This window comes from Amblyomma americanum, chromosome 3 (assembly GCF_052857255.1).
Source record: "Amblyomma americanum isolate KBUSLIRL-KWMA chromosome 3, ASM5285725v1, whole genome shotgun sequence".
Taxonomy (NCBI): Eukaryota; Metazoa; Arthropoda; class Arachnida; order Ixodida; family Ixodidae; genus Amblyomma; species Amblyomma americanum.
The window spans coordinates 127,034,624-127,055,785 of NC_135499.1; the positions used below are offsets into that span (position 1 = coordinate 127,034,624).

Below are 21,162 nucleotides of genomic sequence, written 5' to 3' on the forward strand. Positions count from 1 at the left end.
CCGTGATTGTCCTTCGGAGGTTGGACGGGATTTTTTGAGTATCCGCGTTGAGCGGTTCCGCGTTTATTCCGAGCCTTTCTAGGATTTCTCTACCCGCATTGATTCGAGTGAGTCTGAGCTCTTGCATTTTACGATGGGCCTCAGTCAATTCGTCTAGTGTGTTGTGTAGGCCGAGTTGCAGTAACTTCTCAATGGAGGTGTTGACTGGTAGACCTAGGGATGCCTTGTAGGCCTGATGAGTCCTTCAATTTTGAGTTTCTCAGCGTTGTATAACCGTAGATAAGGGAGGGCGTAATTCATCCTGCTGATGACAAAGGCTTGCACCAACCGACATAGATCTTTTTCCTTAACTCCTGTTCGCTATGCGTCGGATCAGTCTAATGGTTTGGTGAACTGAGGCGTTTAATTTTTCGATTATTTTGGTATTTTGGCGGTTCTCTTGGATTATCATTCCAAAGATTCGGATGGAACTCCCTTGTCTAATTACTTTGCCTTGCACTTGTATGCTTATGTTGGCTGGCGGGAGGCTGGATTTCTGTCCTCTCGGAATGTCTCTTTTAATTAGGAGCTCCGATTTGGGATGAGAACATTCTAGTCCTACCGTTTTAACGTAGGCTTCTATGGTATCGACTGCCCTTTGTAGGGTCTCTTCAATCTCCCCATCATTTCCCTTCGTAATCCAGAGGGTAATATCGTCGGCATAGAAAGTGTGTCTGAGATTAGGGATGGCCTCGAGGTGTTTCGGTAGTTCTACGAGTGCCAGGTTAAATAAGAACGGTGAGAGTACCGAGCCCTGTGGGGTCCCCCGACAGCCCATGCGTATGGGATCCGAGATCACCCCACCGAGCGATCTCTCTGCCGTCCTTTGGTCCAGAAACGATCTTATGTAATTGAAGGTTCTGAATCCCGGACTTAGCCTCGATAGGCTTGTGAGGATGGCCTCGCGTGACACGTTGTCAAAGGCCTTGTTTAAGTCTAATCCGAGGATATATAGCTCTCGTGTTCTTGCTTTTGGGGATTACATCTTCGCTAAGTTGAATAATGACGTCCTGCGTGGACAGTTGGGCTCTAAAGCCTAGCATGGAGGGGGGTAAGAGGTCGTTATCCTCCGCGTATCCCTGCAGTCTGTTTAGAACCACGTGTTCTATTAGTTTCCCTAAACAAGATGTAAGGGATATGGGTCTTAGGTTTTCGGCTGTCAGCTTCTTGCCTGGTTTAGGTATAAAGATGATTCTGGCGTGTTTCCATTCTTGAGGGATTTCACCCTCCTGCCAGAGTTTGTGTATTAGGTCAGTTAGGGCAGTCACTGACGTAAGGTCTAGATTTCTCAACATTTTGTTGGTGACGCCGTCGGGTCCTGCGGCTGATGTCGTTTTTAGTAGGCTCATGGCTTGCCATACTTCCGCCGTGCTGAATTCCTGGTCTAATTCTGGGTTCGGCTCGCCCTTATACGAGGGTAGGGGGTTGGTGGATTGCGTGGTGTTTAGGTATCTATCCTTGAGTTCTTTGATCAAGTCTTCTGTGTTACCTGTATGTTTGTGTGCTACTTGAGCAAGTCTATTGCGTTGAGCCGATTTGGTCTGTGTGGGGTCGAGTAAGTGTCGCAGCAGAAGCCACGTGTTTTTCTTACCCAGGTGCCCGTTCATGCTGTCGCATACATGTTCCCACTGCTGTCTTTCCAGCTCGAACGCGTGCGCTTCTATCCTCCTTTGCAGCTGTGTTATCCTCTTTCTGAGGGCGCGATTATGTTTTTGTTTTTTCCACCTCAGCTGTAAGCTCCGGTGGGCTTCCCACATGTGTTTCAATTTGGGGTCGGTCGTGTGTTGCGAGGTTATCGCCTCTGTGTCCTCTGTGCTGGCTTTTACATCTTCCTTCAAGGCGCGGGTCCACTCGTTCAGGTTGCCGATTTCTTTCGGAGCGGTTTTGTCCCTAATTTTGCGGAAGCGGTCCCAATCTCTGAGTCTCGTTTTTAAGGGGGGAGGTTTGTATGGGGCCGTCTCGAAGGTTGTTTCCACTATGTAGTGGTCGCTTCTTAACGTGAGGCCTGTATTTGTCCATATGGCTGAGTTAATGTTTTTACTAAGGGCAAGATCGGGGGTTGTGTCCATGCTGACGCTATTGCCTATCTTAGTAGGCGCTTTAGCGTCGTTAAGGATCGTCATACCCTCGTCTTATATGGACTGCCATAGCGCCGTTTTACGTGCGCTATCCGGTATCCCCAGGCCGGGTGTTGCGCGTAGAAATCGCCTACCCTACAAGCTGGGATTTCCCTGCTAGTTTTACGACCTTACGGATAATGTCGGAGGTTGCTTTAGTTCTGTCATTGGGTGAACTATAGATGTTAAGAATGTAGACGTTTCCATCCCCTTTTCTACGCGGCGGGATTTCCACTAGCGTGTGCTGGACCTTGGTGCCTTCGATTTCGAGTTGTATGGCTGTGATGTTGCGTTGAACGAAAGTCGCGGTGACCGAGATACGTTTTTTCGGATCCGTGTTTGGGGGAAATGTAAGGCGTGTAACCCGTCAATTTGATCGGGTAACTGGCTTCTTGTAACGCTATGACATCCGGTTTTTCGGATAGCTGCTGAATATGGAGCTGCAGGTTGCCGCGTTTGTTTTTGTAGCCCCTGCAGTTCCACTACCAGAACTTCATTTTCTGAGGTCGAAGGACCATACTGAGTTGTTTGAGGGGGGCCTCCTCGTGGCAGTTGCTGCACGAGCATTTGCGCGGTAGCTTCTAGAGCCGCGAGGCGGTCTAGTGCTGTTAGGCGTTAGGATTTGTTGGAGAGTCTGTCCGACTAGAGAGAGATTGTCTTTGGTTTCCTGGTTGTCTTTTTCAAGTTTGTCTAACCTCTCGTTTATGCGCGCAGTGCCTTTAGAGGTGACGGCGGTTTTTGGTTTGGGCTGCGGCTTACCCTCTGGAGATGCCTCAGCTGCTCTCTTCGCGTTATCATCTATTTCTGTCGACGCCTGTCTGTTTAGCGTTCAGCGGTTAGCGTCCGTATCCATCGCATCCTCGGTTACAGTTTGGGTCGGAGTAGGTTGAGCCGGTCGCGCGGCTACCGATTTGTTGAGGGGGATATAATTGGGACCTGTTTTGACGAAGTTTTCAAGCTCGTCTAGACGCCTACAGAGTGCAGCATTCTCTTCTTTTAGCTTTATATTTTTCTCCAGAGACGCGCGCGCCCTAGCGTCCGCTTGGGAGACAATGTCCGCCCAGCTCACCTGTTTGTCGGCGTTCTGGGTGGTGCTGCTGCTTCCTGAGAGGGGAGGTTTTTTGCGCTCGTTGCTCTTTCTTCTCTGGATGCTTATTCCGCGGTCGTCCAGGGGCGGGCAGGAGGTAGACCTGTCGCTCGACTGACTTTCGCTGCGGTGTCGGCTCGACGACCGTTGTCTGGATCTCGAGCGTCGTCTGGGGTTGTCGTCGTCTTCCGACGAGAGCAGGGGGTACCGATTTCCGGTCGGTGGCTTCTTGGCCTGGAGTTTCTTCGGTTTCTCGACGAAACGGTGCTTGCAGTTGCGGCTTCCCGTAGCGTACGCACCCTCGCAAATGATGCATTTGGCCTCGCAGCTGGAAGACTCGCCTTCCTCCGGTGGCGGGTGCTCCTCCCCGCAGCGACGGCAACGTTGGCTTTTCGCTCTGTAGCACACATCGGCTCGGTGCCCGACCCTGCGACAGTTGAGACATGTTTCTACCCGTTCTTTATACGGATAGCAGGTGAAAAGGCCTGCTTGGAAAATCATTTCCTTTGGCGGTGTGGTGCCGTCGAAGGTGATGACGGCCGCTCTGGAGCGTCCCATGCGGCGTGCGTTGACGATGGGGATTTGTGGGTTTTCATTGATGTAGTAATGAAGAATTTCATCCGGCATCTCGTTGCCGAGGGCTCCGTAAATCACTGCTCTTACGGATCGCTTTGGCGTGGGGAAGTACGCCATTACTGGGTAGTCTTCGTTGTTCACTGTGAATCCTGTCAGGCTCCGGTAGGCGTCTGCTCGTTCTTTCACAGGGGTGCTAATCGTGAAGGTGTTGTTGTATGGATTGATCCGCAACCTGTCGCTCGTGAAGATTTCTTGAGACGGGAGGTTCTTGAGGCGGGAGTCGGGATACATGGAGCGTTTTTTGGGCGATTTTCGCCCGACGGCGCGCATTTGACGCCTGGTCTCGAAAAAAAACGCCCGCCGCCGCCGATCTGGCCCCGCCAGATATTGACGCGCGGCGTCCGGAGAGACCGGAAGCGGCAGCAGGAGCAAGCCAATACCAGAGCAGAAAGCCCGCTCATCCGGTTTGGCCGCCTCCGCCGCCGCCGCCGCCAACATGGCCGCCATGGCCGACGAGCTCTGCTGTGTTTATTGCACGAAAATGTTATCGTGAAAATAAACGCTTCACGAGACATGAAATGTCACTTTTTTTTGGAGAACAGGACCGAATCTTGGATCGAAATGCCAGCCTTTCCTCCCTGAAGCGAAGGTGCCGAAGAAAACCGCAGCCGATGGTAGCCACGGCTGAGCGGGCATCGAAAGGTACGCGACCGCATGCATTCGAGCGCGCAAAACCTTGTAGATATCTATGCACGCGTGCTGCAATCAGTACAGTGGTGTCTAAATGAACAATTTCGTTATTCTGAATAAGGAGTCAGCGTCGCTGCTCTCAAAGAGCTCCTCGCTCAATGGTGTTTGCCACTTGTTGATCATATTGCTTTCGCGCTGAGAGATACGCGGCGGCGGGCTGCCGCTTTTTCGCTCCATGTATCTCCGGCCGGGCGTCGCGCCGCCGCGACGTTTTCTGCCGCGCGAACATCGTTGGAAAAAACGTCGCATGTATCCCGGGCTTAACCCGTTCTCGCACGCGTTGAAGTCAGAACTCAGGTGAGGTGAAGAAACTTTATATCCGCCAGAAGAAGACTCGTGTTTCTCCGTGTCCGCACGCAAGCGTCCGGAGAGCGACAGCGTCGGGGGCCCCTCCTGCCCTCCCTCCTGGGAGGGGCCCACGGCGCAGGGTCACGTAATTGAGAGAACTGACTTCAATTCATACAATTTCCCAGTTGCCTTAATTAATGAAGTTCCATCATTGCCCATTTTAAGTTTTCATACTTGTCGCCACCCTTCGTTTCCAAACTTGGCGCCAGGCTTCGCTCTGTATACACTTCCCGTTTTTCAAATTTGGCGCCACTTTTGATTTGAGCCCGCCCACTGGATTCAACTAATTACCCCATATACATCTCATGATTCCCCCTGCGAGATTTTTTGATGTTTTATCTAATGCAACCATTCTTTTTCTTATAACTCAATTAGTTCGAACATTATCGTGATGACACGAAACCGCAAACATAGCCTACAATGCTTACGCATCCTTCGAGTGCCCGCGGCGACGCGGCTTCCGGTTTTGCTCTGGCGGCCGCCGCCGACCGAGGAGGGGACTGTTCGTTCGGACTTGGAGAGTGCAGGGACTTTCCGCTCCTTCAAACGACCCCCGTTTCGAACAGTTGCGTCCCGAAGCGCCAAGATAACCGACCAAAACACGAAAATTAAGGCCCTAACGGCTAAATTAGAACAGGTCCTCAAACAGAACCAAACACCCCCGCACCCACGTAAAGACGCACAGCCACCCCTCGCCAAACCGACAGAATACGTAACCGTCCAAATGATCCGCGACAGTGAAGAACGGACAATTAACTCTCTGCAGGTCTCAATGTCCACACTTCTCCAAACACTAACGGAGAAAATAGAAACTATTCACCATACACTCACGCGACACGAGTCTATTCTCAATCAGCACACAACCGCCATCCAGGCACTTCAAACTCAGTACCGCAAACGAGCCTCGTCGGACGAACCCGGCCAGGGCCCCTCGCAGTTACGCAGTCGCACCAGCTCAGTCAGCAGCGATGCGGGTCGCACCTCATTTCGACACGTCCAAGATGGCCACGCACCCTAAAAGCAGCCAAAATGCAGAACACAGAAATTTGGCAGTGGAATTGTAGAGGTTACAAGCGCACAGCGGGTCTTCTCAAACAATTCATTGCCACCGCTCGAATCCGTCCAGACCTTACTGCCTGCAGGAAGTGGGAGTCGAAAAGCCCCGATGCTGGCGGAATACTACACGATTGGTCAGCCCCTGATGCCAAAGGTTGCTATCCTAATGACAAAAGAGGTAACGGTGGTCGAGCACGTCCTGCCAGTACCGGACGCCGAACACTTGACGGTCGGAGGTTGTGCCCAACAAGCGCGGCCGAGCAAGCACCTTTATCATAAACGTCTACAAGCTACCCCCCCCCCCCCCAAACCTAGGAAAGGGGACTTCACAGATCTGCTGTTGGCTGCCTCTCAAAAAACGCAGTGTGAACAGCTCGTGATCGTAGGAGATTTCAACGCGCCGCAGAAAGAGTGGAGGTATTGCGATAACACGGCAAGAGGTCAGTCTATAGTGAAAGCGATACACAGGATAGGACTGGAACTCCTAACTTATCCTGCCTTTCCCACACGAGAGGGAAACACTGTGACTAAAGACTCCTGTCCTGACCTCACCCTGGTCAAGAACGTAAGCCACTCGAAGTGGACCAACCTAATCGAAACATTGGGGAGCGACCACTGCATCCTATGCACTTCTATCACTTCATCCAAAATCCGGAGAAGCATTGGGCCAGCCATAATAACGGATAGGCCAAATTTTCGCAACTCGGAATTCCCCACGGGACATATAGAATCTATCCAGGATTGGAGCGCGGCCCTTCGCCAGGCTCACAGCACCGCCACCGAAGTCGTACAGCGCACCAACGAGACACCTGAGGTAGACAGGCAGCTACTCAAATTATGGGATCAGCGCGCGAAACTCGTTCGCTGTTGGAAGACCCAAAAGTTGAACCGACAACTTCGAACCCGTATAGTTGAGCTCACGGAAGAGACACAGACGTACGCCACGCAACTCTCGCATCAGAACTGGCAGCAGTTCTGCGAGTCTCTGCGAGGCACTTTGGGCACGTCTCGGACATGGGCAATTCTCAGAAACTTGATAGACCCAACCGAGTCCAAGTCCGAAGCGACCCGTACACTCAAGCGGATTTACCACCTGTTCCCGGGTGACGACGCAGCTCTTCTCGCAGCGCTCCGCAACAGATACATGGGAACTGCGTCTACATCACCGAGCACGATTGCCTACCAGGGCATGCCAAATCGGGATTTGGACGCCCCCATAACGACGGCAGAAGTATACGCTGCGGCACGATCCTGCGTTCGTAATACGGCGGCAGGTGCGGACAACATCACCAACGCCATAATACGCAACCTGGGCAAGGACCAAATTCAGGATCTAACTCAGTACATTAACGATGAGCTCTGGGAAAAGAATATCATCCCTCAAGAGTGGAAACACTCCGAAATCATTGTCATCCCAAAGCCGGGGAAGCTGCCCACACTTGAGGCGCTCCGCCCCATCTCGCTCACGTCGTGTCTGGGCCAGCTATACGAGAGGGTGATCCAAACTCGTCTGCAGAACTATATCGAAGACAACATCTTTCCTCCTTCCATGATCGGCTTAAGATCCGGGCTATCTACCTAAGACGCCTTCCTTCTACTGGCGCTTTGTGATGCCCCTTGATCTCAAAGGTGCCTTCGACAACGTGTCTCACGATGCCATCCTCACAGAACGGAACAACCTAAATTGTGGGGAACGCGTCTTTCATCACGTCTAAAACTTCCTATCCAACAGAACAGCTACGATCGGCATAGGAGGTACACGCTCGGACCCACAGGACATGCCGCACAAAGGCACGCCTTAGGGTTCGATCATCTCCCTTCTCCTTTTCAACATCGCCATGGTTGGCGTGGTCCGAAGCCTTCAAACAGTACCGAACATCGGATTTACACTGTACGCCGACGACAAAACTGTCTGGACTAGCAAAGGCTATAGCTGGCGGCCAAAGAAGAAACTCTGCAGCAAGCTGCCACCTGCGTCGAGGACGTGGCCGCCCAGTGCGGACTACGCTGTACGCCGGAAAAGTCAGAGATCATCCGCATAGAAGGACGTAACTACAAGTCTCCAGGAGACATTCAGGTCCTCCTACACGGCGTCCCCGTCCGGGAGACCCGACAGATAAGCATCCTTGGCTTATAGCTCCAGAGTAATCGAAAAGCCACCCACGCTATCAAGCTGTTATCCACCACAACACAGCAAGTCGCCAAAATGATCGCAAGAGTGGCACGCAACCGGACAGGCATGCGCGAGGACACGCTATGCCTCGACCAAGCACTTGTGGTGAGCTGCGTTTCCTACGGCCTACCGTACCTGCCAATAGAGAGTTATAGCATAACGTTACCGTGTTTACGTTGCCGTTTACCGGGCCCGGCAAGCGACGTCTGCGCATGCGCCGCCACTTATCGGTCCGCAAACATTTTACGGAATCCCTTTTAGCGTTGCGGAGAGTTAGCGTTTGCTTGTAAACAAACATGGCGGCGCCCTGCACGGCCGCTTCGGACCAAATACAGCACCGCCGCCGCGTTCTTCGGCGCCATTTCTCGCTATACATGAAGGCATTCGCTTTTAATTTGCAAACTCTCACTCATACGTTGAGGTTTGAGTAACAACTAGGCCATGTTTTTGAGACTACTTTCCGATTTTTGAGCAGTTAAGCCTGACTATATGTCGTGTACATAGCCAAATAGCAACGACTACACTGTAGCTCTTCAGTTTCTTGCCAGATTTAACATTTTTCTATATTTTCATGATTTTTTTCCTCGGAAAAAAGACTGGCAATTCTCTTGCTATATTCATCAGTAATTTCAGAAAATAAAAAAGTTTCTCCGGCCCGGTGTTGGCACTCTTTAACTTACTGCCACTAGATGGCGCCACAGTGTTCACATCCAACACAAGCGACGTTGCGGCACGGCGAACGGCACGGCGAACATATGTCGTAGTTATGCTTTTTTTTACAGCGCTCGCAACGCAACGTGCGCTGTATATGCAAGCTTACTGAGGTCTACGTAGTGAAATTGTCGACTGGCCAGGGTAGGCAAAGGTGTCTAGCTTCACGGTCACATTTGAAAAGCCGCTGAGTCGGCTGTTAGCTGAAGTGTAGTCGGTACGTCTTTATATGCAGAGAAAAAGATTATTAAAGTGTAGCGTTTCACTTCATAGAAATGATTGCAATGCATCCGTTTCTTTTTCTCATTAAAAGCTGGGCATCTGCCATCATCATCACTCGTTTTAGCCCTACGGTAACTTGTTACGGGAAAGACGGTACGCTAAAACGTCTTCTGGCGTGCGTCGCGCTAACCGGAAAATCCGGCGTCCGGTAACACGGTAAACGGTAACGTTAACACGGTAACGATATGCTATACTCGACAAGAACTCACCAAAGTCAATGCCACGTTATGTACTGTGTACAAACATGCGCTGGGCATTCCTATCTACACTTCAAACTCCGAACTAGATGCCGCCGCGGTGGCTGAGTGGTTACGGCGCTCGGCTGCCAGCCCGAAAGACGCGGGTTCGATCCCGGCCGCGGCGGTCGAATTTCGATGGAGGCGAAATTCTAGAGGCCCGTGTACTGTGCGATGTCAGTGCACGTTAAAGAACCCCAGGTGGTCGAAATTTCCGGAGCCCTTCACTACGGCGTCTCACATAGCCTGAGTCGCTTTGGGACGTTAAACCCATATAAACCATATAAACCAAATTATTTCTATTATAGACTGTTTTAAATTCGTGCACGCCTACTTCGCACGGACACCGTTAGGCTAATTCTGGAGCGGGCATAGCTACCCGACAGACGTCCAGATAATACAAAGCACGACCAACCTCTCAACAACATATCGCTCGCGGGTGCACATCTCCCCGATTCCCACAAACATGTCGAGTGGAGCCGGGTCGGGCAGACGCTCAGCCAGAATAGACTACTTGAAGCGGACGGCGGCACGCAGCCCCCACACGGGGTACGTCGACGCAGCAACACACAGCGAGGTCACACGGGAGTTGTGGTGAACTGCTCCCGCAACGAGGTTGTCAGTGCCTCCTTGAAGCACACGACGATCACGGAAGCAGAGGTGGCAGCAATCCTGTTGCAGATCCAGTACTGCGACGCCCGTAACCAGGTGTACACATCATGACAGACTCCCAAACAGCCTGTCGGCTCCTACTTGCAGGCAAAATACCTAAAAATTAAGCTGTTGGCCATAGTAGGCTAACCAACTCTGAGCGCCGATTCCTCCTAAAACATCAGATAACGTTGGTGCCTGGTCACGCGGGATTAGAGGGCAACGAGGTCGTGGACGCACTAACTCGAGGACATACCAACCGAGCAGGCTCCAACACCGACTCAAGCTTCCTTCCCGAAGTTCCCGTCACCTACAACACACGACTCCACTTCCTAAGAACACAACGACAGCACCTTCAGAAGCTTAACGCTCAGGAAGCTCGGGACTGGAGGCAACTCCAGACCGATACTTTCCCCAATATTTACAAATACATCATTTTCCCCGAACGCTACGAAGGCGAATGTCCGTGGTGCGAAGACCGGCCCGATGCATACCACATTACATGGCGGTGTAAGGGCCCGAAACCCCCGGACATCACAACACATAGAACGAAGGAGCAATGGGAGACCTCTCTGCTCAGCTCGGAGCTTGATCAGCAGCGCACACTCGTTGCGCAAGCTAGAGCGGCGGCCAAGGCCAGTGGAGCCTTGAAATGAAGGCACCCCCCATTGTATATTTCTCCCAGAGTCTTTTATTTCCTTTGCCAATAAAGTTTTCTGCTACTGCTGCGTTCAGCGACTTCAGTTCCTCCCTCCAGATAAGGCCTTCGGTGGCATGCGAGGGGTGCAGCCCGCTGGCGTCTTTCTCTTTGCCTGTTCCCCTCCGAGTTTCTTTCCTCTTTATCTCCCTTCCTTTCGTGCATATATTCTATTTCCGCCTCGTATTTTTTTTATCCCTGCACTGTCCTGACACCAACACAACCCTGCAAGGAGTATTGTTTTGGCCCCTTTTTTCCTTTTCTACCATTGCCCCTCTGCCTCCGCAGCCCGACCGCTTTGCTGGTCCCTCTCGATGGCTCCCCGCTGCCCATGTGAATCCAAGAGCAGGGGCGGACTTTGGCAGATCGGCGACGTTGCAGATCTCTCCACATCCATCCGCACTCATGCCCCCCAGGGTACCCCCCATACTTCACTGCTGGTGGTTGAGGCAAGGTTTCTAGTTTGAGGACGTAGAACTTTCAGAACTTCGTCGAAAGACGAATAGAAAGCTACCGCAGGGTGGCGGGTTCCCGAGCAATTTCGACCACCGCCAGTTTCAATGACTAGTAGTACGTGGTCGAATAGAAGAGGAAATGTGCACGGGCCTGTGACTGATGTGTTGTCACCACCACCACTGCCGGCGTGCAGATAGGGAGAACGTGCGCGCCTTTTATATAAGCGTCCATCGAAGAAACCAGCATCCTCGGAAACGAAACAAATTACCGCAAAAGCTCCTTCTCGAATCCTGGCACATGCAAACCTCCCCGAACATCAACCGCACAAAGAAAACCTCCCCCCAGTGTATGCCCAGGTACTTCGCTCTGCAACTCAAAGAAAAGAAGTAGCCATTGACCGCCTCCCCACAGGGCGTCAACGTGACTCGCAGCCTTAACCCCCCCCCCTTCCTCCACCCCGCCTTTCGCATCAGAGCTTTCGTTCCTTTGACCTCCTCCCTCCATACTTACAGGGCCACTGACCACCCTCTGGTCGAAAATATTTTCTACCTCTCTGGTAGCGAGGCATCGTCACCGGATGGCGCGGCAGCAAATATTTTTTGAATAGACTCATTAATATCGTAGTTATAGCCGCCGCAATCAAGCTACTTCGCCATGCTCCTCTCCTTCCGTTCCCTCCCCGAGATTTTTCTCTCTCGCGCCTCGTCGAGTAGGCTCCACAAGGGAAATTCGCCTTTCCTCCTCCGATGTCAGCCGGAGGTGTGGTGTCTGGTGGAGTACGACACATGTCTACGTCATGGGCCCGCCTTGAAAATAATTATCTTTCTTTTTCGTACCCGGGATATTTAATGGCGGGGTTTGGGGGGAGCTGCGGTGTCTCCCAACACCCTCTCTATTTTGCTCCTCGGATTTCTTCGCGCTGTTTCTTTGTCCTTCCTCGCCCTAGCCATTTTTGTTTGTTTCAAGCATTTTTTAACTTTCTCCACTCCCTACCCTGTCCTCTCCCGATTGGATATGCAACAAAACACACTGACCCCTGTCTTCCCCGGCCTGTGTTCGTCTCCCGCTTCTCCACCACCATAATAGCGCATTGCTTGGCGCGCGTGCCTTGCTCCGCTGTGCTCACAGATGTTTTTCTGCACTCCGCGCCTTAGATATTATGTGAGGCTGCTTTGCCTAGGATCGTGGTTGGACTCCAGTCGCTACGTGCACATCCAACGACGAAAGAGCGTCGTTGCGTTTTCTCCGCACACTGAACGATCGAGACGCGATCGGCTCGACCACCTAAACATGCTAGCGAGCGCATCCTTCCATAGATCTGTTTTTGTCAGTGAATTACCGTTAGCTAGTTTCCTTTTCATGACTTTTTTTTTTTTTTTGCGCGCCTGTGTGCGCGCGCGAGAGAGGCCTCCCCGCCGTTTTACGACCGGAGGGGCGGGAGTCGTTTTTGTTCGAAACGCACGAAGCGCGGACCCGGGAACTGTCCGGTATTTCTTGGAATTGCACTTCTGCTTCTCCGTGGGTGTTTGTGTTCTGTGTGTTTGTCTTTTCTATGCTCCTAAGTTCCTGTCTTTCAACAGAGCCGAGAAAAACCAAGGCAGCGGCACTGTAGGCAAGATGTACGAGCGAGAAGCAGTGCGAGTGCGGAGCGGTCGAGTGTGCGAGAGAGGGAAAGGCTCTACGACACACAAGGCACAGAACACGCTGAAGCATACATGAACTGGCACGAGTAATTAAAAACCTTGTTGGGGGGTGGGGGGTGCGTAAACGGAAGGCGCTACGGAAAGCATGCGCGCAACGAGCTGGCTGCGCCCACCCTTCGCCAGTCAGTCAAAACTACGCACCAATGAAATGCCTTTCGCGAGGGTCTTCTAGATGACGTCAACTTGAAGGCTCGGGAGCCAGAGTAGAGATAAGGTGGTTGGCTTCTCGAAGGAAAGAGCGGACCGGCTGTGAATTTTTACTGCTTTTCGGGGCGCGCATGGGCATGGGTCTAGTATCTTGCAGGTTATCTTCGAAATCTCATCTATACACTGGGCTTATTTGTAAAACTCTCAAAGACCCTTGGTCAGTAATTAAAAACGCCAGAGCCGGCTTACGTTGTTTTTTGGTTGGAGATGTGCAGTTTATGGAGTCTTCAAAACCCAACCAGACAGGGAAATCTGTCGAAATGTTTTCAACCCATCGCGGCGCACGTGTATCCTACATGGGCCCTCACGGTGTCCCTTTCCATCGAAGCCAACTATCGAGATAGCGCTGCGCTTAAATTTCGCGCAAACCCATATCATACTTCGTTTTGCCGACCTGCTGCAACTCCTCTGCCAAGCAAGCATGACTAGTCATGGCTGTTTGATAATGGCGTTTAAGAGTCCAAGCTGTCGGCAAAAAATATCCAAAACTGGTTGAGACTGCAGAGCTTTATTTGCATTGCATAACCACTAGAAGACTGGTGTTGACTGCAAATGATGTGGACAAAATAAGTGTCCACAAAAGGCTCCTCCAATTTGATGAGTTCACATCTGCAATGCAAAACCAGCTGTTAGGAACGCAAAGTGCTCAGATCAGTTGTAAGATGCGTGCACGCAAAAATCAGTAAACAGATATGATGCAATCACAGCAATCAGTTGTCCCTATCAACAGATGTCATCCCTTTTAAATACAGTGCAGAAAAACTAAACTGCATGCATACCTAGAATTCAGCCTCACATTCCAGACAGAGGTACCTGGGAAAAAAAAGAAAATTAGCAAATATTAAAATGCTGTCAAAGATGCAGCACACGACAGCCAGACTGCAAGATCAGACGCAAGAGATTTCTCCTCAGTACTCGTCAGGGTAGCAAATACTCCAAATGCAAACATCATTTAGGACCCCATAACAATTGACTTGCATGATGAACATACCAGGAGGTTGGCCAGAACTCCATACTGTGCACGTCCAATCTAATAGGAAAAAAGAAAGCATAGCTGAGGATATTTGTTAAAAACACATAAGCAAATACACATGGAGGTTCAAAAATGTTTCAGAGATCTTGGTGAGGTCCTCACAGTTATAAGTATTGGAGGGTGATCATCAGGGACAACAGGTAATAAAACAGCAAAATGACTGCAGCAATTACCTTATATAGGCACAGTAGAGCCACAAACAAGGAAAACGTCTGCAAGAAAACAATGCAAGGTGTATCAGAGAAATACCTCGAACAGAATACCCAAACATAAAATTTCAACATCTACCCTTGAGGTAATTTTTTGTGTAAAGCATCTTTTTCCTCACCAAAATTGCCATCCCCAGAGCGGGGCAAAAAGGTGAGTAAAACTAAAGACTGCAGAACAAGCTATGCTCCCACATTCTGCATTCCACAGAAAAGTATTTGAAGTACACCTTAGCCAATTTGCATAGTCAAAATGAAGGTCTATATTCATGAAATGTTTGCAAAATAAAAACTGTGAAGAAAACATGCTACCTAAAAACAAAGCAAAATGTGCCTTAACAATCGCTTGAATATCCGAATTTTGAGAGCTATTCACAAGGTCGACACCCTATAAATGGCATGACACCACGACAAAGGAGCCGACAGCCCTGCCAAAAGACTCGTTTTTCAACTGTTGCCAAGACCAAGGAAGACTATTTCGAAGGGGTGCTGCACAAATGATTTCAATGTTAAGCACATTTTTTTTTAAATGAAATCAGTCTCGGAACTTTACAAAGGTTGTAATTTCTCATCTCTAGCAAATACAGGCAGCACTGCACAGATTGTACCATGCAACGCAGCACTGCCACCCATACCTCCCTTTAAAGAAACACTGCTTTAACTGCGAATTATGAAGCTTTTGTACCTTTAGGGCATTTAGTGCACCTCCAAGGCAGATTCCCAGCACTACAAACAATTATTACCCTTCATAGTTTGCTGGAGTAGTCCAAGCGAATTTGTAGCTGCGATACTTAAGATCACATCACCTAATGCTATGTGCACTGTAGACTCACTGGCAGTGACATGTACACCAATACAGAGCTTCACCACCTATTCCACTATGGATCTTTCAAGCAAGAAGAGATTGTTTGCAGGTGAGGCAGTATTTGTTCATCTGCTTTAGCATTTTTTCTCATTTTCGAGCAAGGACAATGCAAGATGCTGATATGGGGTTGCCCATACGAACTTTTTGCTGGAAAACCTCACTGCAACGTGCCAATAGGGTTTGTGGTCACTTTGAATGCATTGTCTTGCTACCCCTCCCCCAATCCACAAAATACGAAAATGGAGACAAAAAATGAGAACGTACCACACAGCCAAGCAAAATTAAGGGCCAGAGACAGCTGTCCAAGGCATCTGAAAGAGAAAGTTTGTTTTATCCCACAAGCAGGATGAGTGTGTGAAAGCCCCATCGCTCCATGCAATCAGTGCAATTTTTTTTTCTGCATTTGGACTCAGAAGTAGCAAATAATGGCATCATTTTATGCAGCCTGACTGAAAAAAAAAAAGCATTCTTACCGATTGTCAAAAGTGTCCATTACGAAAATGGAGATGCTGGCTACTACCAGGGAAGCTGGCGAGTGCTGAAATTAAACAATGAATAGACAACCATCAGCACACATCATGAAAACAAATGCTCAAAGAAAAGCGCACAGCTGTCAGATAGGAGCGAAAGGTTGGTCGTCAAAGATCATCTGCTGAACTATGTGATCATCATATGCACGGATTAGAAGGGATAAGCAAAAATACATACCCTAACATGTATGTCGCCACTCCATATCTTGTGCGTCAGTCTACACTTTTCATACTGTGCTGTAAACAAACAATGCCAACAGAAGGCCATTAGCACAACATGACAAATAATAATTACTCAAAACAAAAGCACAACTGTCAGATAGGAGCGAAAGGTTGGTCGTCAAAGATCATCTGCTGAACTATGTGATCATCATATGCACGGATTAGAAGGGATAAGCAAAAATACATACCCTAACATGTTGTGTATGTCGCCACTCCATATCCTGTGCGTCAGTCTACACTTTTCATACTGTGCTGTAAACAAACAATGCCAACAGAAGGCCATTAGCACAACATGACAAATAATAATTACTCAAAAGAAAAGCACAACTGTCAGATAGGAGCGAAAGTTTGGTCGTCAGAGATCATCTGCTGAACTATGTGATCATCATATGTGCGGATTAGAAGGGATAAGCAAAAATACATACCCTAACATGTATGTCGCCACTCCATATCCTGTGCGTCAGTCTACACTTTTCATACTGCGCCGTAAACAAACAATGCCAACAGAAGGCCATTAGCACAACATGACAAATAATAATTACTCAAAAGAAAAGCACAACTGTCAGATAGGAGCGAAAGTTTGGTCGTCAGAGATCATCTGCTGAACTATGTGATCATCATATGCGCGGATTAGAAGGGACAAGCAAAAATACATACCCTAACATGTTGTATGTCGCCACTCCGTATACTGTGCGTCAGTCTACACTTTTCATACTGCGCTGTAAACAAACAATGCCAACAGAAGGCCATTAGCACAACATGACAAATAATAATTACTCAAAAGAAAAGCACAACTGTCAGATAGGAGCGAAAGTTTGGTCGTCAAAGATCATCTGCTGAACTATGTGATCATCATATGCACGGATTAGAAGGGACAAGCAAAAATACATACCCTAACATGTTGTATGTCGCCACTCCGTATACTGTGCGTCAGTCTACACTTTTCATACTGTGCTGTAAACAAACAATGCCAACAGAAGGCCATTAGCACAACATGACAAATAATAATTACTCAAAAGAAAAGCACAACTGTCAGATAGGAGCGAAAGGTTGGTCGTCAGAGATCATCTGCTGAACTATGTGATCATCATATGCATAGATCAGGAGAGAGAAGCAAGGGACAAGGTACCTTGGCACACCACTTTTGTTGCATCTCAACAATTGCTGGCACCACAGCACGTATGGGAACTGCAGGAGGGAGTAAAACAAAATGTTAGGGCCATAACTGGAACGATGTTAACATGTACTACAACTGCATGTATTAAGGTATGAAGCCACTTTGAAAGCAATATTTTCTAAACAAACATGTTCTAAACACCATTCCAAATATACAACCCCCTACATATCTCGCAGAACCGGAACAGTTTCCCAGCAATATTATCCAAAATCTGCAATATCTTATTTTTCAAAATTTTCCAGTTTAGATTGATGTCGTTCTTAACATCGGTATTTTAGGCTTGCTCTTAAATGCACAGAAGGAGCATACATGACATTTGCAACACAATAATATGTTACATCAGCAAACCAGCAGTATTGTTTGAATCTCCATGTCATTTCAACAATGACAACAGATGCAAATCCTGAACCATATTCGTGTTGCACATGGCCTGCACAAACTGAAAGCCAACCTAGAGACCAACAGCCAACCTAGGAATCCTCCCATCATTCCACCAATGAAAAAAAAAAAAGAAAGCTGCCTCACAAGAAGAGACACCAATGAGGACTAATTCTCCTGGACATTCTTGTATAATATTTGTAGCTATTTCCAGCATTTTTATGTAGATTTTCTCACCAACACACTGTCATTCCTTCCACACAAACATGGCCAATTTTTTTTATCAAATAATTTTTATTGCAACTGGATTTTCTCGTGAAGTTACTATATGAAAACCATTAGTTTCAGGCATTCCAATATAGTACAATGAGAATTCATGCTGTAACTTTTTGGTTCACTGCACACAGCTTAAGTTTATATGGATATTAACTGTGAAAGTAATTTGCTGGTTATGTGCACATTTAACACAATTAGAGACCGCCCCACAATTAAAGACCATGCATTAGGGTAAAAAAAGTAGTTTCCAACCTAGACCACAAATTTGTATCTGCTTTTAAAACTTTTCTACAAAAAATTGGTTTGGTTTATGAGGTTTAACGTCCCAAAGCAACTCAGGCTATGAGGGACGCTGTGCTGGGCAGCTTCAGATAATTTAGACCACCTGGGGTTCCTTAACATGCACTAACATTGCACAGTACACAGGCCTCAAGCACTTCACCACAGTCACTGAAACCAGACTGCCACAGCAAGGATCTAACTCGCATCCTTCAAGTCGGCAGCCGAGCACCATAAACACAGAGCTACCGCGGCAACTCCATAAAAGTGGCCTCATACATTAAAGGCAGTGGTAAAAAGAAATTACCTGCAATTATGACTCCAATGTAACCCTTGGTAGCCAGGACACTGTAAAAGGAACAGGTCTAAGAGAAGGCAAGTGGCACTGCATCAAAAGCAGTAGTAACATACAGGTCAGATGTCAACTGTCCTCACAAGCAATCGGAGAGAGAGTTCATTTTCATCATTTCACTGTTTTGTTGCAGCAAGAACACCTGCTACGCTACAAACCAAGTAAAACGAATCATTTTTTACTGCTGCATTTTTTCCGTCCAGTACCTACCTATATGAAAGAAAACCACTGGTTTCAATCATTCCAATATTTTACCATGACAATTCGTGATGCAACTATTTTGGTTCATTGCACAGCTTAAGTTTATATATGTAACTACCCAGTAATTTGCCTGCTGACCAGCTAAATTATGACTTCTGTTATGACTTGGTCAGATCATGTTTAACACAAATTTTTTAAAATAAAAATCCCCCCCAAACACTTAAATAAGGCAAAAAATTAGATTTTAAGCTAGACAACAAATCTGTGTTTGTATCTGCCTTTAAAAATTTTTCTCCCAGTAGTGGCCCGATACCTTAAATGCAGGGGAGAATGAAAATTACCTGCAAGTGCGACTGCTGCGTAACCCTTGGTGGCCAGCACACTGTAAAAGGAACATGTCTAAGACAAGGCAAGTGGCACTGTGTCTAATGCAGTAGTAGCATGGAGATCAGATGTTGTCAACTGTCCTCACAAGCAATCGGAGAGAGAGTTCATTTTCATCATTTCATTGTTTTGTTGCAGCAAGAACACCTGCTATGCTACAAGCCAAGTAAAACTGGAACCATTTTTTTACTGCTGCATTTTCCCCCTCCAGATACATATATGAAAACCACTGGTTTCAATCATTCCAATACTATACCATGACATTTCACGATATAATCATTTTTTACTGCTGCATTTTCCTCCCTCCAGATACCTATCTGAAAACCAATGGCTTCAATCATTCCAATATTATACCATGACAATTCATGATGTAACTATTTTGGTTCATTGCACAGCTTAAGTTTATATATGTAACTACCAAGTAATTTGCCTGCTGACCCGCTAAATTATGACTTCTGTTATGACTTGGTCAGATCATGTTTAACACAAATTTTTAAATAAAAATCCCCCCCCAAACACTTAAATAAGGCAAAAAATTAGATTTTAAGCTAGACAACAAATCAGTGTTCGTATCTGCCTTTAAAATTTTTTTCCCAGAAGTGGCCCGATATCTTAAATGCAGGGGAGAATGAAAATTACCTGCAAGTGTGACTGCTGTGTAACCCTTGGTGGCCAGCACACTGTAAAAGGAACATGTCTAAGACAAGGCAAGCGGCACTGTGTCTAATGCAGTAGTAGCATGGAGATCAGATGTTGTCAACTGTCCTCACAAGCAATCGGAGAGAGAGTTCATTTTCATCACTTTTTTTTTCTTGCAAGCAAAAATGCCAGCTCAGAAGAATGCATGCAAATGAATGCAACATGAAAAAATAAAGGCAAGTTAATGGTATGACTACAATGACAAAAGCATACACCGAACAGGGCAGGGCAATTGCATACATTAAATGAGAGGCTTGGGAAGGGCAACAATTACCTGCAATTGTAGCACTGCCGTTCACTCCAAGCCCCTGGTGGACAGTAGAACTGTAAATGAAAGCCATAACTCAGTGAAGCAAACAGCTGTGTGCGTCGAATTTTTATGCATGGTGATCAGACGTGAACAGCCCTCACACATAATCGGGCAGAGTTCAATACATTGTCAATTATTAATTTTAATTTTCTCTTGCAGGCAAGAACCGCGGCTCAATAAAACGCAACTTACACAATGATCACCCTGTATCACGACGCTGACGTGGGCAGGAGACAGCCTGGAAAAAGAATAAACAATTACTACAGCCTGCAGCAACAAGGAAACCTTTTTCAACCATGTTATACTGAATCAGTAAACGCTGATCAGTCACAGTAATCAGTGAGATTCCCGCATATGTCATCAAAGAGCTGCCGATACTAATATAAAGGGCAGAAAAGGGCATACCATTAAGCTGCTGTTGGGCCAACAGCGCCGACATTGGCCGCAAGAGGGGATGGACATGACGCTGGGCGTCCCAGAAATGCTCAGCCCGGGCATCGCTGAACAAAGAAAAAAAACGCTGCGTAAGGAATTGAGAGCGGGTATAAGGCGTACAACAAAATCGTGTGAGTATCAGTTAGAGCTAATACATTCCTTCATCAGTATGGTTCAGGAATGTTACGCTTGTCATCACACACGCCCGCCGCCACATGGTACACAATACACCGGCTCAGGTTCGTTCATCTCAATCCACTGCAATCGAGTATAACGCTCGTGAAATCTGAGATTATTTACTGATGTAGGCCCTCTTACCGTTCTGTACAACAGCCCTGGGCAACGATTAGTTGTCTATGCATTGAGGCTACAAAGCAAATAATTTACCACACGAGGCAGGGAGGTAACGCCAATATTGCTATGAAACGCCTGCTTTGAGCCAGCAGTTAGCTTGTCACTACTGACGCTACTAATTCTACTGCGATCAAGAAATGCACAGGCTAAATTACGCACATTCCCTTGCCAAAAGCATTGCCCAAAGAAACAGCTTACCTTCTTCGGACTGAACAACACACACACCACACGCCTCCGGTTGCTCTCGAAATGGCGAATTTTTTCGCTTCGCCGGCTATTTAAACACAATTTCAGATTGACTTGGATTGACTTTCAAAAATTTATTTTATTACAAATAGCAGTAAGTGCACATTGTAAAATAGTTTATGGTTT

General features: G+C 47.8%; 1 long non-coding RNA gene and 5 other non-coding genes across 24 annotated transcripts; all 6 read right to left on the reverse strand.

The window, feature by feature from the left end:
- Positions 1–13,578: 13,578 nt before the first annotated feature.
- LOC144124891 (uncharacterized) lies at positions 13,579–21,053 on the reverse strand. 19 transcript variants are annotated; one of them, XR_013313304.1, is made up of 18 exons: positions 20,989–21,053; positions 20,407–20,501; positions 20,194–20,239; positions 19,966–20,015; positions 19,632–19,672; positions 18,363–18,990; positions 17,075–17,133; positions 16,838–16,899; positions 16,603–16,664; positions 16,371–16,424; positions 16,134–16,197; positions 15,902–15,960; positions 15,667–15,731; positions 15,458–15,504; positions 14,296–14,334; positions 14,081–14,119; positions 13,869–13,902; positions 13,579–13,698 (listed from the first exon to the last, which is right to left on the reverse strand). It is a non-coding gene; the product is annotated as an uncharacterized LOC144124891 (long non-coding RNA). The 19 variants fall into 19 exon arrangements; XR_013313307.1 differs by lacking the exon at positions 16,838–16,899; XR_013313303.1 differs by lacking the exon at positions 16,371–16,424.
- On the reverse strand, positions 15,793–15,874 carry LOC144126455 (small nucleolar RNA snR60/Z15/Z230/Z193/J17). Its single transcript, XR_013313502.1, has one exon. It is a non-coding gene; the product is annotated as a small nucleolar RNA snR60/Z15/Z230/Z193/J17 (small nucleolar RNA).
- Positions 16,027–16,106, reverse strand: LOC144126457 (small nucleolar RNA snR60/Z15/Z230/Z193/J17). Its single transcript, XR_013313504.1, has one exon. It is a non-coding gene; the product is annotated as a small nucleolar RNA snR60/Z15/Z230/Z193/J17 (small nucleolar RNA).
- Positions 16,264–16,343, reverse strand: LOC144126453 (small nucleolar RNA snR60/Z15/Z230/Z193/J17). Its single transcript, XR_013313500.1, has one exon. It is a non-coding gene; the product is annotated as a small nucleolar RNA snR60/Z15/Z230/Z193/J17 (small nucleolar RNA).
- Positions 16,496–16,575, reverse strand: LOC144126454 (small nucleolar RNA snR60/Z15/Z230/Z193/J17). Its single transcript, XR_013313501.1, has one exon. It is a non-coding gene; the product is annotated as a small nucleolar RNA snR60/Z15/Z230/Z193/J17 (small nucleolar RNA).
- Positions 16,731–16,810, reverse strand: LOC144126456 (small nucleolar RNA snR60/Z15/Z230/Z193/J17). The gene has a single exon (XR_013313503.1). It is a non-coding gene; the product is annotated as a small nucleolar RNA snR60/Z15/Z230/Z193/J17 (small nucleolar RNA).
- Positions 21,054–21,162: the final 109 nt, after the last annotated feature.